This window comes from Vitis riparia, chromosome 18, assembly GCF_004353265.1.
Source record: "Vitis riparia cultivar Riparia Gloire de Montpellier isolate 1030 chromosome 18, EGFV_Vit.rip_1.0, whole genome shotgun sequence".
Taxonomy (NCBI): domain Eukaryota; kingdom Viridiplantae; phylum Streptophyta; class Magnoliopsida; order Vitales; family Vitaceae; genus Vitis; species Vitis riparia.
In genome coordinates this window covers 16,303,136-16,319,364 of record NC_048448.1, presented here as the reverse complement: position 1 = coordinate 16,319,364, position 16,229 = coordinate 16,303,136, and the positions used below count along the sequence as shown (strand labels likewise).

General features: G+C 40.6%; 1 pseudogene; it reads left to right on the top strand.

Annotated features, from left to right (window-relative positions):
• LOC117906450 overlaps nt 1-16,229 on the top strand; it is a 54,356-nt pseudogene that overhangs the window by 14,221 nt on the left and 23,906 nt on the right.

The following is a 16,229-nucleotide window of genomic DNA, read 5'->3' as shown; positions in this document are numbered from 1 at the left end:
TATTTGATAGCTTGTAATTAATCCTTTTAAACACTTTTGAGTAGTAGTTATTGCCTTTTAACCCAATTAACATGTTAAGGCCTCTTGCAATCAATTCTAATCAAATTGCCTTAAGTTTTGGTGTTTTGATAGCTTTTTGATCACCAAAGCAATATGAGATTGAGGAGAGTTATTTGGAATCCTTGGAAAAGCAATGGGAAGCTTAGAGGCATGAAGAACCAAAGCTTTGAAGCACTTTTGCCATAAGTAAAGTTGAAAAGCAAGGGGAAGCAAAGAGAAATCAGCCATGAAGCATTCTTCATGACAGTTGTTTCAGCCACTTTTGGAGCACTTCCTGATGTCCAATTCATGCATGCTATATGTCATTTGAAAGCTTAGGAAGTCAAAAATCCAATGCTTCAAACCGTGTGCAATTCGGAGTTGAAATGAGGAAGTTACAGCCTTTGGAAGACAACTACACCAAGCTGAAGGAAGGATTCAGCAAAGTGTTGCGAAATCACCCTTTTGTTGCGGAATGATTTCGCAGCCTTTTTGCACAGTGCTATGGATTTCCCCTGAAGTTTCATGCCACGATGGAAGCCAAGCACCACAAGAAGAAAGCCAGCTTCCCAGAGGTGTTGAACCAGCCTTTTGCTGCGAAGTAATTTCGCAGCCCTTTGTATTTGTTTGCGAAATTTCGCAGACCTCTTTTTCACCTGCGAAATGGTCCTTAGTGCTTCCCGATATTTGTAACTGACACTTGGAGATATTTTTCATTAGATTTTTTGTTGCCTAAATCCCCAAATTCTCCTTGTAAGTCACCAATTATAGGATTCCTTAGCTTTTAAGTTAGGAATTTGGCTAAATATCCTTGTAATAGCTATCAATGTAATTTTGAGATAAATAGATCCCGAGGAGCCTGTTCTGAGGGTGATGAACCTTTTGTAAAAGTTTCAAAGGAAGTAAAAATACAGAGCTTGAGCTCTACCTTACCTTCTCACTTTGATTGTATTTTTCATTTACTAAGTTATGCACTCTCTGAGGAGTTTTCCCTAGAGAATGAGTAACTAAACCTTTTAGTTCCTTGGAGTTAAGGTTACCGGGAAAGGTTCCAAGAGCAAGAATCAGTAGCTTTGTGGTTTCAGCTATGAATGAAAAGAAAGTGTGTCCCATGAATGGTTTCTATGTTTTTAGTTAACTTAAAATGCCTTGGAGTCACCTGGGCCAACACTTGGTAAGGCAAGTGATCTCTATCCATGGAGATGCACTAGTTTACCCCTTGCGAGCCTTTGGTAGGTGACTTGAAGGTAGGATTTTCTAGAATAGCCAACACTTGGTAAGCTTTTGGACTTCAAGGAGACATCCATTAGTTATCTCTTGCGAGCTTTTGACGGGTAATCCAAGGTTAAAGATCACCTTGAATGGTAAAGGCTAAGTGAGAGGCTCAAACCATTGCAAGTTGCATCAGTGAGAGAATTAAAGCTTAAATCAAATTGAGGGATGCATTTGTGCAGCACCTGTTAGAGAATTGACTTTATGTTAATTCTCTAATGAGAGGAAATGAACCAATTGACTGGAGCTATGCTTTTGCATGAGGAACCTCCCCTGTAAGCCTGAATCTCCAAGGAATGCTTTTCTCCTTAAGTAATTTTCATCACTTGCTGTGTTGTTAATCTAAGTCCAAACCTTTTTCAACCAAAGTTTGTGTTTTATTTCTTAAGCTAATCTTGAAATGAAACAGCACCAATTCACTTTGAATTGGTATCATTTTTAGTTTGAGTACCCTTCCTAGTGAACGATCCTAGAGCCACTATGCTATAGTAGCTTTTTCTTTGCTACCCTAGTTCATGGTGTAATAGGTTATAAATTTTGTTGATTACTCCCTCAATGAAGGAGCACTAGCTAGACACGAATCAGCTGAGACACCAATTAGGCATGAATCAAATGGCGCCGTTGTCGGGGAAGGTGTCAAGTTTATAGTGATACTATTTCAGTGTACTTGTGATTTTCATCACAAGTTTGGTAACGTTTCTTTTGATTTATTAATTCTTTTTCTTTCTTTTCTACTTATTCATAATCTAAATTTAGCTTTTAAATTCAGCTTAGTTTTATTTTGTTTTTGTAGCCCTGTTTTCTTTTGTTGTCCTGTATTTTCATTTCAGTTTCAGCTAGATACTAGTTGTATATGCCAAAGTGGATACGTGGCAGTGGAGGAAGGCTTGTTAGAAGTGATACACCTCATACTAAGGAATTGGAATTGAGCTTGAATATCATGGAAACTACACCTGAAGATCAGCATAGTCACCAAGGTTGTCAAGACAATCTCAATGAATTTAGATCAATGAGGGACCGTATGCATCCACCTCGTATGAGTGCACCATCATGTATAGTGCCCCCTACAGAGCAGCTAGTGATCAGACCGTATATTGTTCCACTTCTACCAACTTTCCATGGAATGGAAAGTGAGAATCCCTATGCACATATTAAGGAATTTGAAGATGTTTGTAATACATTCCAAGAGGGAGGAGCTTCAATTGATTTGATGAGGCTTAAGTCATTTCCTTTTACTTTAAAGGATAAAGCCAAAATTTGGCTTAATTCTTTAAGGCCAAGGAGTATCCGTACTTGGACTGACTTACAAGCTGAATTCCTTAAGAAATTTTTTCCCACTCATAGAACAAATGGCTTGAAAAGGCAAATTTCAAACTTCTCAGCTAAAGAGAACGAGAAATTCTATGAGTGTTGGGAAAGATATATGGAAGCTATAAATGCATGTCCTCACCATGGTTTTGATACTTGGCTATTGGTGAGTTATTTTTATGATGGGATGTCGTCCTCAATGAAGCAACTCCTGGAGACAATGTGTGGAGGAGATTTCATGAGCAAAAATCCGGAGGAAGCTATGGATTTCTTGAATTATGTAGCTGAAGTTTCAAGGGGATGGGATGAACCAACTAAAGGAAAAGTGGGAAAGATGAAGTCTCAACTGAATGCTTTCAATGCTAAGGCTGGGATGTATACTTTGAAGGAAGAGGATGATACGAAAGCAAAGTTTGCAGCAGTGACAAGAAGATTGGAGGAGCTGGAACTGAAAAAAATGCATGAAGTTCAAGCTGTTGCTGAAGCACTAGTGCAAGTGAAGCTTTGTCCTAATTGTCAATCCTATGAACACTTGGTGGAGGAATGCCCTACAATTTCAGCTGAAAGGGAAATGTTTGGAGATCAAGCAAATGTTATTGGACAATTCAAGGCCAATAACAATGCACCCTATGGAAATACTTACAACTCAAGTTGGAGGAATCATCCAAATTTTTCATGGAAGCCTAGAGCACCTCAGTACCAATAGCCAGATCAACCATCTCAGCAAGGTAGTGGGAGATTTTGTTGGAGAACAAAAAGCCATCAATGTTCAACTTAATCAAAGAATTGACAGAGTAGAGAATACTCTGAACAAAAGGATGGATGGAATGCAAAATGATATAACCCAAAGGATAGATAATCTCCAGTACTCAATATCAAGGCTCACAAATTTGAATACAGTGCAAGAAAAGGGAAGATTTCCTTCCCAACCCCACCAAAATCCCAAGGGTGTCCAAGAAGTAGAAAGCCATGAGGGAGAATCGTCACAGATGAAAGATGTCAAAGCCTTGATCACTCTAAGGAGTGGTAAAAAAATTGAGCAGCCACCACCTAAGCCACCTGTTGAAGAAGAAGAGACAATGAAGGAGGAGGAAGAAGACAAAAGGGGAGAGATCAGTGAAAAGAAAGAAGACAATGAGTCAACAATGAATGCAAATCCAGAGAAGGAACTTCTGAAGGAAGAAATGCTGAAGAAATCAACTTCTCCACCTTTTCCCCAAGCATTGCATGGGAAGAAGGGGATTAGAAATGCAGCTGAAATTCTTGAAGTATTGAGACAAGTTAAAGTCAATATCCCACTGTTGGATATGATTAAGCAAGTTCCAACATATGCAAAATTCCTAAAGGACTTGTGTACTATCAAAAGAGGGTTGACTGTAAATAAGAAAGCCTTCTTGACTAAGCAAGTAAATGCAATCTTACAATGTAAGTCTCCTTTGAAGTACAAAGATCCGGGAAGTCCTACCATTTCAGTCATAATTGGAGGAAAGGTAGTGGAGAAAGCTTTATTAGACTTGGGAGCTAGTGTGAATTTGCTTCCATATACTGTCTACAAGCAATTGGGACTTGGTGAGTTGAAGCCAACAACAATCACTCTATCTCTAGCAGATAGATCAGTAAAAATTCCTAAAGGAGTAATTGAGGATGTCTTGGTTCAAGTTGATAATTTCTACTATCCGGTGGATTTTATTGTTCTTGATACGGATCCTACTGTAAAGGAAGCTAATTTAGTTCCTATCATCCTGGGAAGGCCATTCCTTGCTACCTCAAATTCAATCATCAACTGTAGGAATGGGCTCATGCAACTCACTTTTGGCAATATGACACTTGATCTCAACATTTTTTATATGTCTAAAAAGCAAATCACTCCGGAAGAAGAAGAGGGTCCAGAAGAGGTGTGTATTATTGATACTCTGGTAGAGGAGCACTGTAATCAGAATGTGCAAGACAAGCTGAATGAAAGTTTTGCGGATTGTGAGGAAGGTTTGCCCGAACCCCCTAATGAGCTTGCTACTTTACAAAGTTGGAGAAGGATAGAAGAGATTATACCTTTGTTCAATAAAGAAGAAGGAGCAGATGCTGAAAAAGAGATCCCAAAACTCAATTTGAAGCCTCTACTCGTGGAACTGAAATACACATACCTTGAAGAAAATAATCAATGTCCTGTTGTAATATGTTCATCTTTGACCAGTCATCAAGAGAAGTATTTACTGGAAGTTCTCAAGAGGTGTAAGAAAGCAATAGGATGGCAAATATCTGATTTGAAAGGCATTAGTCCTTTAGTTTGCACGCATCATATATATATGGAGGAGGAAGCTAAGCCAATTCGTCAACTTCAAAGAAGATTGAATCCTCATTTACAAGAGGTTGTGCGAGCTGAGGTGCTGAAGCTACTTCAAGCAGGTATTATCTACCCTATATCTGATAGTTCTTGGGTGAGTCCTACTCAAGTGGTACCAAAGAAATCAAGGATTACTGTGGTTCAGAATGATGTAGGAGAAGAAATCACTACACGTTTCACTTTAGGGTGGAGGGTATGTATTGATTATAGAAAATTGAATGCAGTAACCAGGAAAGATCATTTTCCATTGCCATTTATTGATCAAGTGTTGGAGAGAGTCTCTGGCCATCCGTTCTACTGTTTTTTGGACGGGTATTCAGGGTATTTTCAAATTGAAATTGCTGTGGAAGATCAGGAAAAGACCACTTTTACATGTCCATTTGGAACATATGCTTACAGAAGAATGCCTTTTGGTTTATGCAATGCACCTGCAACATTCCAAAGATGTATGTTGAGTATCTTCAGTGATATGGTGGAGCGAATTATGGAGGTTTTTATGGATGACATCACCGTATATGGAGGTACATTTGAGGAATGCTTAGTCAATTTGGAAGCAGTTCTTCACAGATGCATTGAAAAAGACTTGGTGCTCAATTGGGAGAAATGCCATTTTATGGTACGTCAAGGAATTGTCCTTGGCCATATCATCTCCGAAAAGGGCATTGAAGTTGATAAAGCAAAGGTGGAGTTGATTTCCAAATTGCCATCCCCAACAACTGTAAAAGGAGTAAGGCAGTTCCTTGGCCATGCAGGCTTCTATAGGAGGTTCATCAAAGATTTTTCAAAGCTTTCAAAACCTCTTTGTGAGCTATTAGTTAAGGATGCTAAGTTTATATGGGATGAAAGATGTCAAAATAGCTTTGATCAACTGAAGAAATTTTTAACAACAACTCCAATAGTGAGGGCCCCTAACTGGCAATTACCTTTTGAACTAATGTGTGATGCTAGTGACTTTGCTATAGGAGCTGTGCTTGGTCAAAGAGAAGATGGGAAGCCTTATGTGATCTACTATGCAAGCAAAACATTGAACGAAGCCCAAAGGAACTACACAACTACAGAGAAAGAATTGCTAGCTGTGGTATTTGCCTTGGACAAATTTCGTGCATATTTGGTAGGGTCTTTCATCATTGTTTTCACTAACCATTCAGCCTTGAAATATTTATTGACAAAGCAAGATGCAAAAGCAAGGTTGATAAGATGGATTCTTTTGTTACAAGAATTCGATCTTCAAATCAGAGATAAGAAAGGAGTGGAGAATGTGGTAGCTGACCACCTCTCAAGGTTAGCTATAGCACATAATTCTCATGCCTTGCCTATTAATGATGACTTTCCTGAGGAATCACTTATGTTGCTAGTAAAAACTCCTTGGTATGCTGATATTGCTAATTATCTAGTTACTGGTGAAATTCCAAATGAGTGGAATGCACAGACAGGAAGCACTTCTTTGCAAAAATCCATGCTTATTATTGGGAAGAACCTTTCCTTTTTAAATATTGTGCTGATCAGATCATAAGGAAGTGTGTGCCTGAGAAAGAGCAACAGGGAATTCTAACCCATTGTCATGAGAATGCATGTGGAGGCCACTTTGCCTCTCAGAAAATAGCTATGAAGGTGTTGCAATCAGGGTTTACTTGGCCATCTCTGTTCAAAGATGCCCACATCATGTGTAGAAGTTGTGATAGATGCCAAAGGCTTGGCAAGTTGACAAAAAGAAATCAAATGCTTATGAACCCTATACTAATAGTTGAGCTATTTGATGTATGGGCCATTGACTTTATGGGACCTTTTCCTATGTCTTTTGGCAATTCTTACATCTTGGTGGGGGTGGATTATGTTTCTAAATGGGTTGGGGCAGTCCCCTGTAAACAAAATGATCATAGAGTGGTTCTCAAGTTTCTGAAAGAGAACATTTTTGCAAGATTCGGGGTGCCCAAAGCTATAATCAGTGATGGAGGTTCTCATTTTTGCAACAAGCCTTTTGAAAGTTTATTAGCCAAGTATGGAGTGAAGCATAAGGTAGCTACACCTTATCATCCACAGACTTCCGGGCAAGTTGAACTAGCAAACAGGGAGATAAAGAACATATTGATGAAAGTAGTGGGTTCAAACAGAAAAGATTGGTCTATTAAGCTTCATGACTCATTATGGGCGTATAGAACAGCTTATAAGACTATTCTTAGCATGTCCCCCTATCGTCTTGTCTATGGTAAAGCGTGTCATCTCCCTATGGAAGTTGAATACAAAGCTTGGTGGGCAATCAAAAAGCTGAATATGGACTTGATCAGGGCCGGGGCAAAGAGGTGCTTAGACCTTAATGAGATGGAGGAATTAAGAAATGATGCTTACATCAATTCCAAAGTTGCAAAACAGAGGATGAAGAAGTGGCATGATCAATTAATTTCCAACAAGGAATTTCAGAAAGGACAAAGAGTTCTACTCTATGACACAAGACTCCATATATTCCCTGGAAAGCTCAAGTCAAGGTGGATAGGTCCTTTCATTATCCATCAAGTACATGGCAATGGAGTAGTGGAATTATTGAATTCCAATGGCAAAGACACCTTTAAAGTCAATGGATATCGTCTCAAGCCATTCATGGAGCAGTTCAAACCAACAAAGGAGGAAATCAACCTCCTTGAGCCTCAAAAAGCCTGAGCAAAGAAGGGTTTGATGGACTTGGTTTTACCAAAGTCCAAAATTTTTGTAAATTTTTTAAATTTTAAAGTTTTATCCATACTTTTGATCTTAAATTGTGTGTTTTTATGTATTTTCATCTTTTTGAATGATCTTAGGTGGGAGAAATTGCAAAGGAAGAAATTGGGAAGAAATCGGAGCGAAAATAGAGCAAAAACAGGGGAGAAAAAGAGCTCTACGAGATTTCGCAGCCAAGAAGGAATTCTCTGCGAAAACGGCTTTTTGTTGCGAAATTAGTTCGCAACACTTTTCAATCCTCTGCGAAAGTTTTCGCAGCTGTGAATCCAAGAATGGCACACGAGTGCCACTCCGTAGCACAGGAGCCCCCATTTCGCAGTTGCGAAGTGGTCTGCGAACCACTAAGACGTAAAAAGCCCCAATTCCGCAGCGATTTCTCCATTTCGAAGGATGTTTTGCAGTTGCGAACCCGATTTTTGGCACACGAGCTCCATTCCGCGGTACAGTGACTTCAATTTCACAGCTGCAAAGTGGGCTGCGAAAGCGGTTTTCTCTTGCGAAACCCCCAATTTTGCTGCGGAATCAACTTTCTTCTACGAAACCTAAAAATGACCTTTAATATTCCGTTAGTCTTTATAAATGCCGGTCATTTGGGCTGCAAAACCATTTCAGAAAGGGGAAAAGTGGCAGCAACCGTCCGTTCGCCTCCTCTCCATAGCCCGACGCCGCTAGCACCTCCGTTCATCCCTTCCAATCATCGCCGCCGCCTAAACCTCATCAGTTCGTAATGGCACGAACCAGAGGCGCTAAGTCTTCTTCTCCGTCTAGCCGAAAGCCAGCGCTGCGCGAGGCGCCTGTTCAAGCCTCTACTTCTGAGCCTCCATGGCCGGAAGTTGTTTCGCCTCCTGTGAAGCCCACGCCAAAGAAGCATCAGGCCAAGCCGACGTTGCAAACGCCTCCGGCGAGGCGCTATCTTACCAGGTCAGGGGGTCGTCCCCTACAAAAACGAGCTAGAGTGGAAAGCTCAGAACCCGTTGACTTGACAGGGCAGTCCCCTGTTCCATCTCCAGAGCCTACTCCGATGCCGTCTCCAGCACCGCCGGCGAAGCCTCAAGCAAGCCAGCCGCCACCTTCTAAGCCCCAAATTCCGTCTGAAACAGCTCCTGAAGCGATTCTCAGGCGTCCAATGCTCACTCAGCCACCAATTGAAGGCAATTTGGATTACCGAGCTCGGCCATTTCACTCCGAGTTGTACTTTGACACAACCGCCTTCCAATTGCGGCCAGAGCTTGAAGGGTCATTCCAATTGCTGCGAAGATATCGAATGGAGTAGCTGCTGACCCCGCGAGACTTCTTCTATCCTAGAGTAGCCATGGATTTTTATCAGTCCATGACTACTCAGCAGGTCAGAGATCCTACCTTAATTCATTTTACCATTGATGGTCGACATGGCATCTTGGGAGCTCGCCATATAGCTGAGGCCCTGCATATCCCATATGAGCCAACCCAATTTGATGATTTCCGAGTTTGGGCCAGTCCATCTCAGCTGGAGATGGTGCATATCCTGTCTAGAGGAGCTTCCAGAAATCCTCATCTGTTGAGGGGGGAACTTCCTCCAAGGATGTTCCTCATTGATGCGCTTTTACGCCATAATATTTATCCACTCCAGCATTGGACCCAGAGAAGAGGAATTTTGTTGGTGGCTTTGTTCAGAATGTCTGAGGGATACTTTTTTGGCCCTCACCACTTGATCATGGCTGCCTTTCTCTACTTTGAAGAGAAGGCGCATAAGAAGAAGTTGCCAAGAGCTGATGCCATTCCACTTCTCTTCCCGAGGCTACTATGCCAGATTCTTGAGCATCTGGGGTACCCAGCAGAGCCTCAGTAGGAGCGCAAGAGGATATGTCGAGATGTGTTTACTTTCGACAAATGGAGCAACATGACAACTTATAGGATGGAGCAACCAGAGCTCCCATAGCCAGCTCAGGTTCCAGCTGCCAGGAGAGCATCTCCACGTCTTATACCTGAGGGTATACCTACTGCCTCTCCCAAGCCAGAGCCTCTCCAGTCCCTCCAGTTGCCCCAACTTCATCACAGCCATCCACTTCAGCCGAGCCAAGAATGGCCATCCCTATTTCTGAGTATAGGGATTTATGCCAGGCATTGCAGACCTTGACAGCATCTCAGAGCAGCCTTGCTCAGGAGATGGTAGCCTTGAGAGCTCGCCAGGAGCAGATGATGACCACTCAGGCTCAGCATACTACTATCTTGAGGCAGCTCCAGCAACATCTCGAGCTCCCAGCAGCTGATGAGCATGTCACTCCTACCACTGCAGAGCCACATTCTCAGGCCACAGAGCCTCAGGCCCCTCCAGAGTCAGCCACCCAAGAGGCAAAGCCATCTGCCTAAGACATCAGCTTTAGCACCACCTTCCTATCTGATCATATATATATCTATTATATATTTCCTTTATGTATTCTGTTTTAGTTAGTCATATATGAAATCCCCCACATTTTGATATTATATATGGGGATTGCTTGGATTACTTGTATTACTTCTTTTCCAACTGTATTCAAATGATTAAAGTAATACAAAGTCTAGTTTTTTGTTAACTCTTAGCATTAATTTATTCTTATTTCCTTTGCTCAAACCTTTTATTCTTTTTGAAACATGTGGTTTCTCCCATCAGTATTCGAAATTGATATCACTCAGGAGGCACCACTTCCTCCCTATAATTTCGATCACCCGTATCACATTGAGGACAATGCTCAGCTCGGTTGGGGGGAGGGGGAGAAATGAGGAAGGAAGTAGGCTAAGTGAAGGAAGTATGCTAAGTTAATTTGATAATTCAGCCTTGTTTAGTAAATTAGTTGTAGTTTTTTGCTTGTTACTTTAATTTCCATGGATAATGAGGAAAAATTTTCAAATTGAAATAGGAGAAACTGAACTGTTGCTTTTCATCTAACTTAGAGTTTGGATTATGCTTGCTAAAGTGGTTCAATTGTTGAAACTTCTATTGAAATCAAGTTTAGTCCTTCCACTTTAAGCTATCCACACACTGTGCACAATAGATTCCGATTATAAGATGAAAAACTATTTCCCCCTTGACTTAGAAAATTTTGGGACTTGGTACCTTTGACCTTATTTTAATAATATTGAGACACCTTATAAAAGGCCAATGAGCCTTTAAAAGAAAAAGAAAATTTTTACTTGCCTTGAAACCCGAGCAAGGTCTGAAGGGTATATGGTGAAAACCTTTGAAACCTGGTGCCCTAAGCCTTCATTGGTTAGGAGTCACCGGCCTCAATGCTCGTTACAAGGGTGGATAGGTGGAGTTAGCATATGGTAGGCGCATGGGTATATGAAAAAGTCCGGGGCAAAATCCGAGGAGTTAGTGGTTGAAAAATCCTTAAAGCTTGATGCCCTAAACCTTAATTGGTTGGGAGTCATCGATGGACCCCCATTACATGGACAATTCAGAAAAGGATGCCCCTTAAGCCTTATACCATCTAAAAAAAAAAAAAAAAGAAAAGTGTGTTCTCTGCCTATTGAATTTGGTCAGTTTGCTAAAGTGTTGAAAAGAGATAGGTTGGGGGAGTGATTAGTTTAGCATACTATATTCAGAGTCTATCATCTTACACTTAGATTTTTGTGGAAGAATAAAGTTTGGTTCTTTGGAAGTGAAAATGATTTTAAAACTTCAATTTGCATAATGCATTCCCTTGATCAATGGTATTTAGCAAAGTTTTTGATAACTCCTATTGAAGTTTGAGTTTTATTTCTTTAATGTTCCATGTGAGAGTTTGTCAGTCATGCCACTTAAATATTTTTTGGAAGTGATTAGCATGATGTTGTAAATTATAGTATTGCTTATTTTTATTTTTCTCTCTTTCATTGCTAAGGGACTAGCAATATGTCGGTTGGGGGGAGTGATTACTACTCAAAAAGTGCTATTTGATAGCTTGTAATTAATCCTTTTAAACACTTTTGAGTAGTAGTTATTTTAACCCAATTAACATGTTAAGGCCTCTTGCAATCAATTCTAATCAAATTGCCTTAAGTTTTGGTGTTTTGATAGCTTTTTGATCACCAAAGCAATATGAGATTGAGGAGAGTTATTTGGAATCCTTGGCAAAGCAATGGGAAGCTTAGAGGCATGAAGAACCAAAGCTTTGAGGCACTTTTGCCATAAGTAAAGTTGAAAAGCAAGGGGAAGCAAAGAGAAATCAGCCATGAAGCATTCTTGATGACAGTCGTTTCAGCCACTTTTGGAGCACTTTCTGATGTCCAATTTATGCATGCTATATTTCATTTGAAAGCTTAGGAAGTCAACAATCCAATGCTTCAAACCGTGTGCAATTCGGAGTTGAAATGAGGAAGTTACAGCCTTTGGAAGACAACTGCACCAAGCTGAAGGAAGGATTCAGCAAAGTGTTGCGAAATCACCCTTTTGTTGCGGAATGATTTCGCAGCCTTTTTGCACAGTGCTATGGATTTCCCCTGAAGTTTCACGCCACGATGGAAGCCAAGCACCACAAGAAGAAAGCCAGCTTCGCAGAGGTGTTGAACTAGCCTTTTGCTGCGAAGTAATTTCGCAGCCCTTTGTATTTGTCTGCGAAATTTCGCAGACCTCTTTTTCACCTGTGAAATGGTCCTTAGTGCTTCCCGATATTTGTAACCGACACTTGGAGATATTTTTCATTAGATTTTTGTTGCCTAAATCCCCAAATTCTCCTTGTAAGTCACCAATTATAGGATTCCTTAGCTTTTAAGTTAGGAATTTGGCTAAATATCCTTGTAATAGCTATCAATGTAATTTTGAGATAAATAGAGCCCGAGGAGCCTGTTCTGAGGGTGATGAACCTTTTGTAAAAGTTTCAAAGGAAGTAAAAATACAGAGCTTGAGCTCTACCTTACCTTCTCACTTTGATTGTATTTTTCATTTACTAAGTTATGCACTCTCTGAGGAGTTTTCCCCAGAGAATGAGTAACTAAACCTTTTAGTTCCTTGGAGTTAAGGTTACCGGGAAAGGTTCCAAGAGCAAGAATCAGTAGCTTTGTGGTTTCAGCTATGAATGAAAGAAAGTGTGTCCCATGAATGGTTTCTATGTTTTTAGTTAACTTAAAACGCCTTGGAGTCACCTGGGCCAACACTTGGTAAGGCAAGTGATCTCTATCCATGGAGATGCACTAGTTTACCCCTTGCGAGCCTTTGGTAGGTGACTTGAAGGTAGGATTTTCTAGAATAGCCAACACTTGGTAAGCTTTTGGACTCCAAGGAGACATCTATTAGTTATCTCTTGCGAGCTTTTGACGGGTAATCCAAGGTTAAAGATCACCTTGAATGGTAAAGGCTAAGTGAGAGGCTCAAACCATTGCAAGTTGCATCAGTGAGAGAATTAAAGCTGAAATCAAATTGAGGGATGCATTTGTGCAGCACCTGTTAGAGAATTGACTTTATGTTAATTCTCTAATGAGAGGAAATGAACCAACTGACCAGAGCTATGCTTTTGCATGAGGAACCTCCCCTGTAAGCCTGAATCTCCAAGGAATGCTTTTCTCCTTAAGTAATTTTCATCACTTGTTGTGTTGTTAATCTAAGTCCAAACCTTTTTCAACCAAAGTTTGTGTTTTATTTCTTAAACTAATCTTGAAATGAAACAGCACCAATTCACTTTGAATTGGTATCATTTTTAGTTTGAGTACCCTTCCCAGTGAACGATCCTAGAGCCACTATGCTATAGTAGCTTTTTCTTTGCTACCCTAGTTCATGGTGTAATAGGTTATAAATTTTGTTGATTACTCCCTCAATCAAGGAGCACCAGCTGGACACGAATCAGCTAAGACACCAATTAGGCATGAATCAGCCCTCCAGGCCCTGAATCCATTTCGCACACCCCATTTGCTCATTGTGAAGCCCTCCATCACCTTGCAACGCCTAAGATTCCATTGACTTTACCTCCATTGGACGCCCCGCGACCACCCATTTGAAGAGACAACCCACACCACCCGAGCCTCTCACTCCATTTCGAACATAGCGCGAATTAGAGGAGGCCATATCAACTCTTCATGATTACTACTCAAAAAGTGTTATTTTATACCTTGTAATTAACTCCTTTAAACACTTTTGAGTAGTAGTTAATACCTTTTAACTCAATTAGCATATTAAGTACCTTTGCAATCATTTCTAATCAAATTGTGTAAGTTTTGGTGTTTTTGATAGTATTTTGATCACCAAAGCAATCCAAGATTGAGGAGAGTTCTATGGAATCCATGGCAAAGCAATTGGAAGCTCATTAACATGACAAACTTAAGCTTTGAAGCTTTATAGTCCTTTGCCATAAGCAAATCATGAATGCAAGGAGGGAAAGCAAAGAGAGAAATCTAACATGAAGCATTCAAGAGGATAGCAATTGTTAAACACTTATAGAGCACTTCTTGGAGTTGAATTGATGTATACTATATGTTGTTTCGAAGCTCGGGAAGTCAGTAATCCAACGCTTCAAACAGTGCATGATTCGAAGTTGAAATGAAGAAGTTAGAGCTATTGGAAGCCGATCACACCAAGCTTAAGGCCAATTTCGTAGGCTACGAAATCAGCCTTTGGCTGCGCAATGGTGTCCTTCAAGTTGTTAAATTTCACAGCCATCTTGCACGCCTGCGAAATCCTCCTGAGTGCTTCCAAACATTTGCGACCGACATTTTTAGATTTTTTGCTTCAGATATTTGATGTCTAAATCACCATTCTCTCCCTTGTAATCCACCAATTATAGGATTCTTTAGTCATTAAGTAAGAAAAAAGGGTAAATATCCTCATATATATTATTTTGTAATTTCCATTACAGACATATCTCGGGAGCTTGTTCTTAGAGACAACTTTTTGTATAGTTTTGGAAGGAAGTAAAATACAGAGCTTTACTCTGCCTTACCTACTCAATTTGATTGTATTGTATTTATTTTTTATTACTAGCCAAGCAAGATCTGAGGATGTTTCCTCGGAGAATGAGTGGCTAGACTTTTAGTTCCTTGGAGCTAAGGTAGCCGGGTAAGGCCCCGAATGCAAGAATTGGTAGTTTTGTTGTTTCAACTGTTAATGAAGAGAAAGTGTGACCCGTTAATGATTTCTATGTTTTTAGTTAACTTAAAATGCCTTCAATTCACTTGGGCCAACACTTGGTAAGGCAAGTGATCTCCGTCCATTGAGATGCACTAGTTTACCTCTTGCAAGCCTTTGGGAGGTGACTTGAAGGTAGGATTTTCTAGAATTGCCAACACTTGGTAAACTTTTGGACTCAACGGAGACATCCATTAGTTATCTCTTGAGAGCTTGAGAAGGGAAGTTCAAGGTTAATGATCACCTTGAATGGCGAATGCTAGGTGAGAGGCATGAGTCATTGCAAGTTGCATCAGTGAGAGGGAATTAGTGTTGAAATCCATTAAAGGGAAACATCTGTACAACACCGGTTAGAGAATTAACTATATGTTAATTCTCTAATGCGAGGAAAAGATTCAAGTGACCACAGCTTTGTTTTTGCATAAGGAGCCTAACCCCAGTGAACCTAAAACTCCAAGGAACGCTTTTCTTCATAAGTAATTCCCATTACTTTCTTTTTAGTTAGCTTAAAACAAATCCTTTTTCAACCAAAGTTTATGTTTTCTTCTCAAGCTAACCTTGAAATGAAAAAGCACAAATTCAGCTTTGAATTGGTATCAATTGTAAGTTGAAAACCCTTCCCAATGAACGACCCTAGAGCCATTATACTATATTAGCTAAGGCTATCCTAGTGCATGGTGACATAGGTTATAAATTTTGTTGATTACTCCTGTCTAAGGACCAAACTCATGATACACCAATTAGGAACGAATCACTTCACTATCTCGCAAGTCGAGGCTAAAAGCCTCATCTCCGTGGGATTCGATATCACTAGCCCTCGAGGCCCCGACCATTCCATCTTTTGAGGGTGGAGTGCCCTCTAACCCTCCTCAGCGTAGATACGAGATGCGGAGACCCCCAACTACTCCCGGGGCAACTTCTTCACATCCTAATAGCTCAGCACGTCATACTCCAGCTAAGAGGGCCAAGACTTCAAGCCCTGGAGAGTCCTCTACACCCTCACAGCCTGATCATCGAGCCCCTGCAGATTCTCAACGTCCTTTCGGCATATCACCGGAAGCCATTATCAAGAGGCCTATGGTCACCGCACCGCCCATTGAGGAAAATGTAGATTGTAGAGCTAGAACACTCCATTCTGAGCTATATTTTGACCTTGAGGTCATGCGACAACGGTCGGAGCTTTAGGATTCATTTAGACTGCTCTAGATGTACCATCTTGAGCACCTTATGACTCCTAGGGAGTTCTTTTACCCCAGAGTGGCACTAGACTTCTATCAGTCTATGACTACTTGTGGTGTCCAGAGTCCTACTGCCATTTACTTTAGCATTGATGGTGATTCGACTCATGGTAGCTTAGCTTTAAAGGCGTATCAACAAAATTTATACCTTAAATACTATTACTAAAGTAGCCAAGCTACTATAGCATAGTGGTTCTAGGATCGTTCACTGGGAAGGGTTTTCACAAACACAAGTGATATTCAAATTAGGAAAATAGGTGATTTT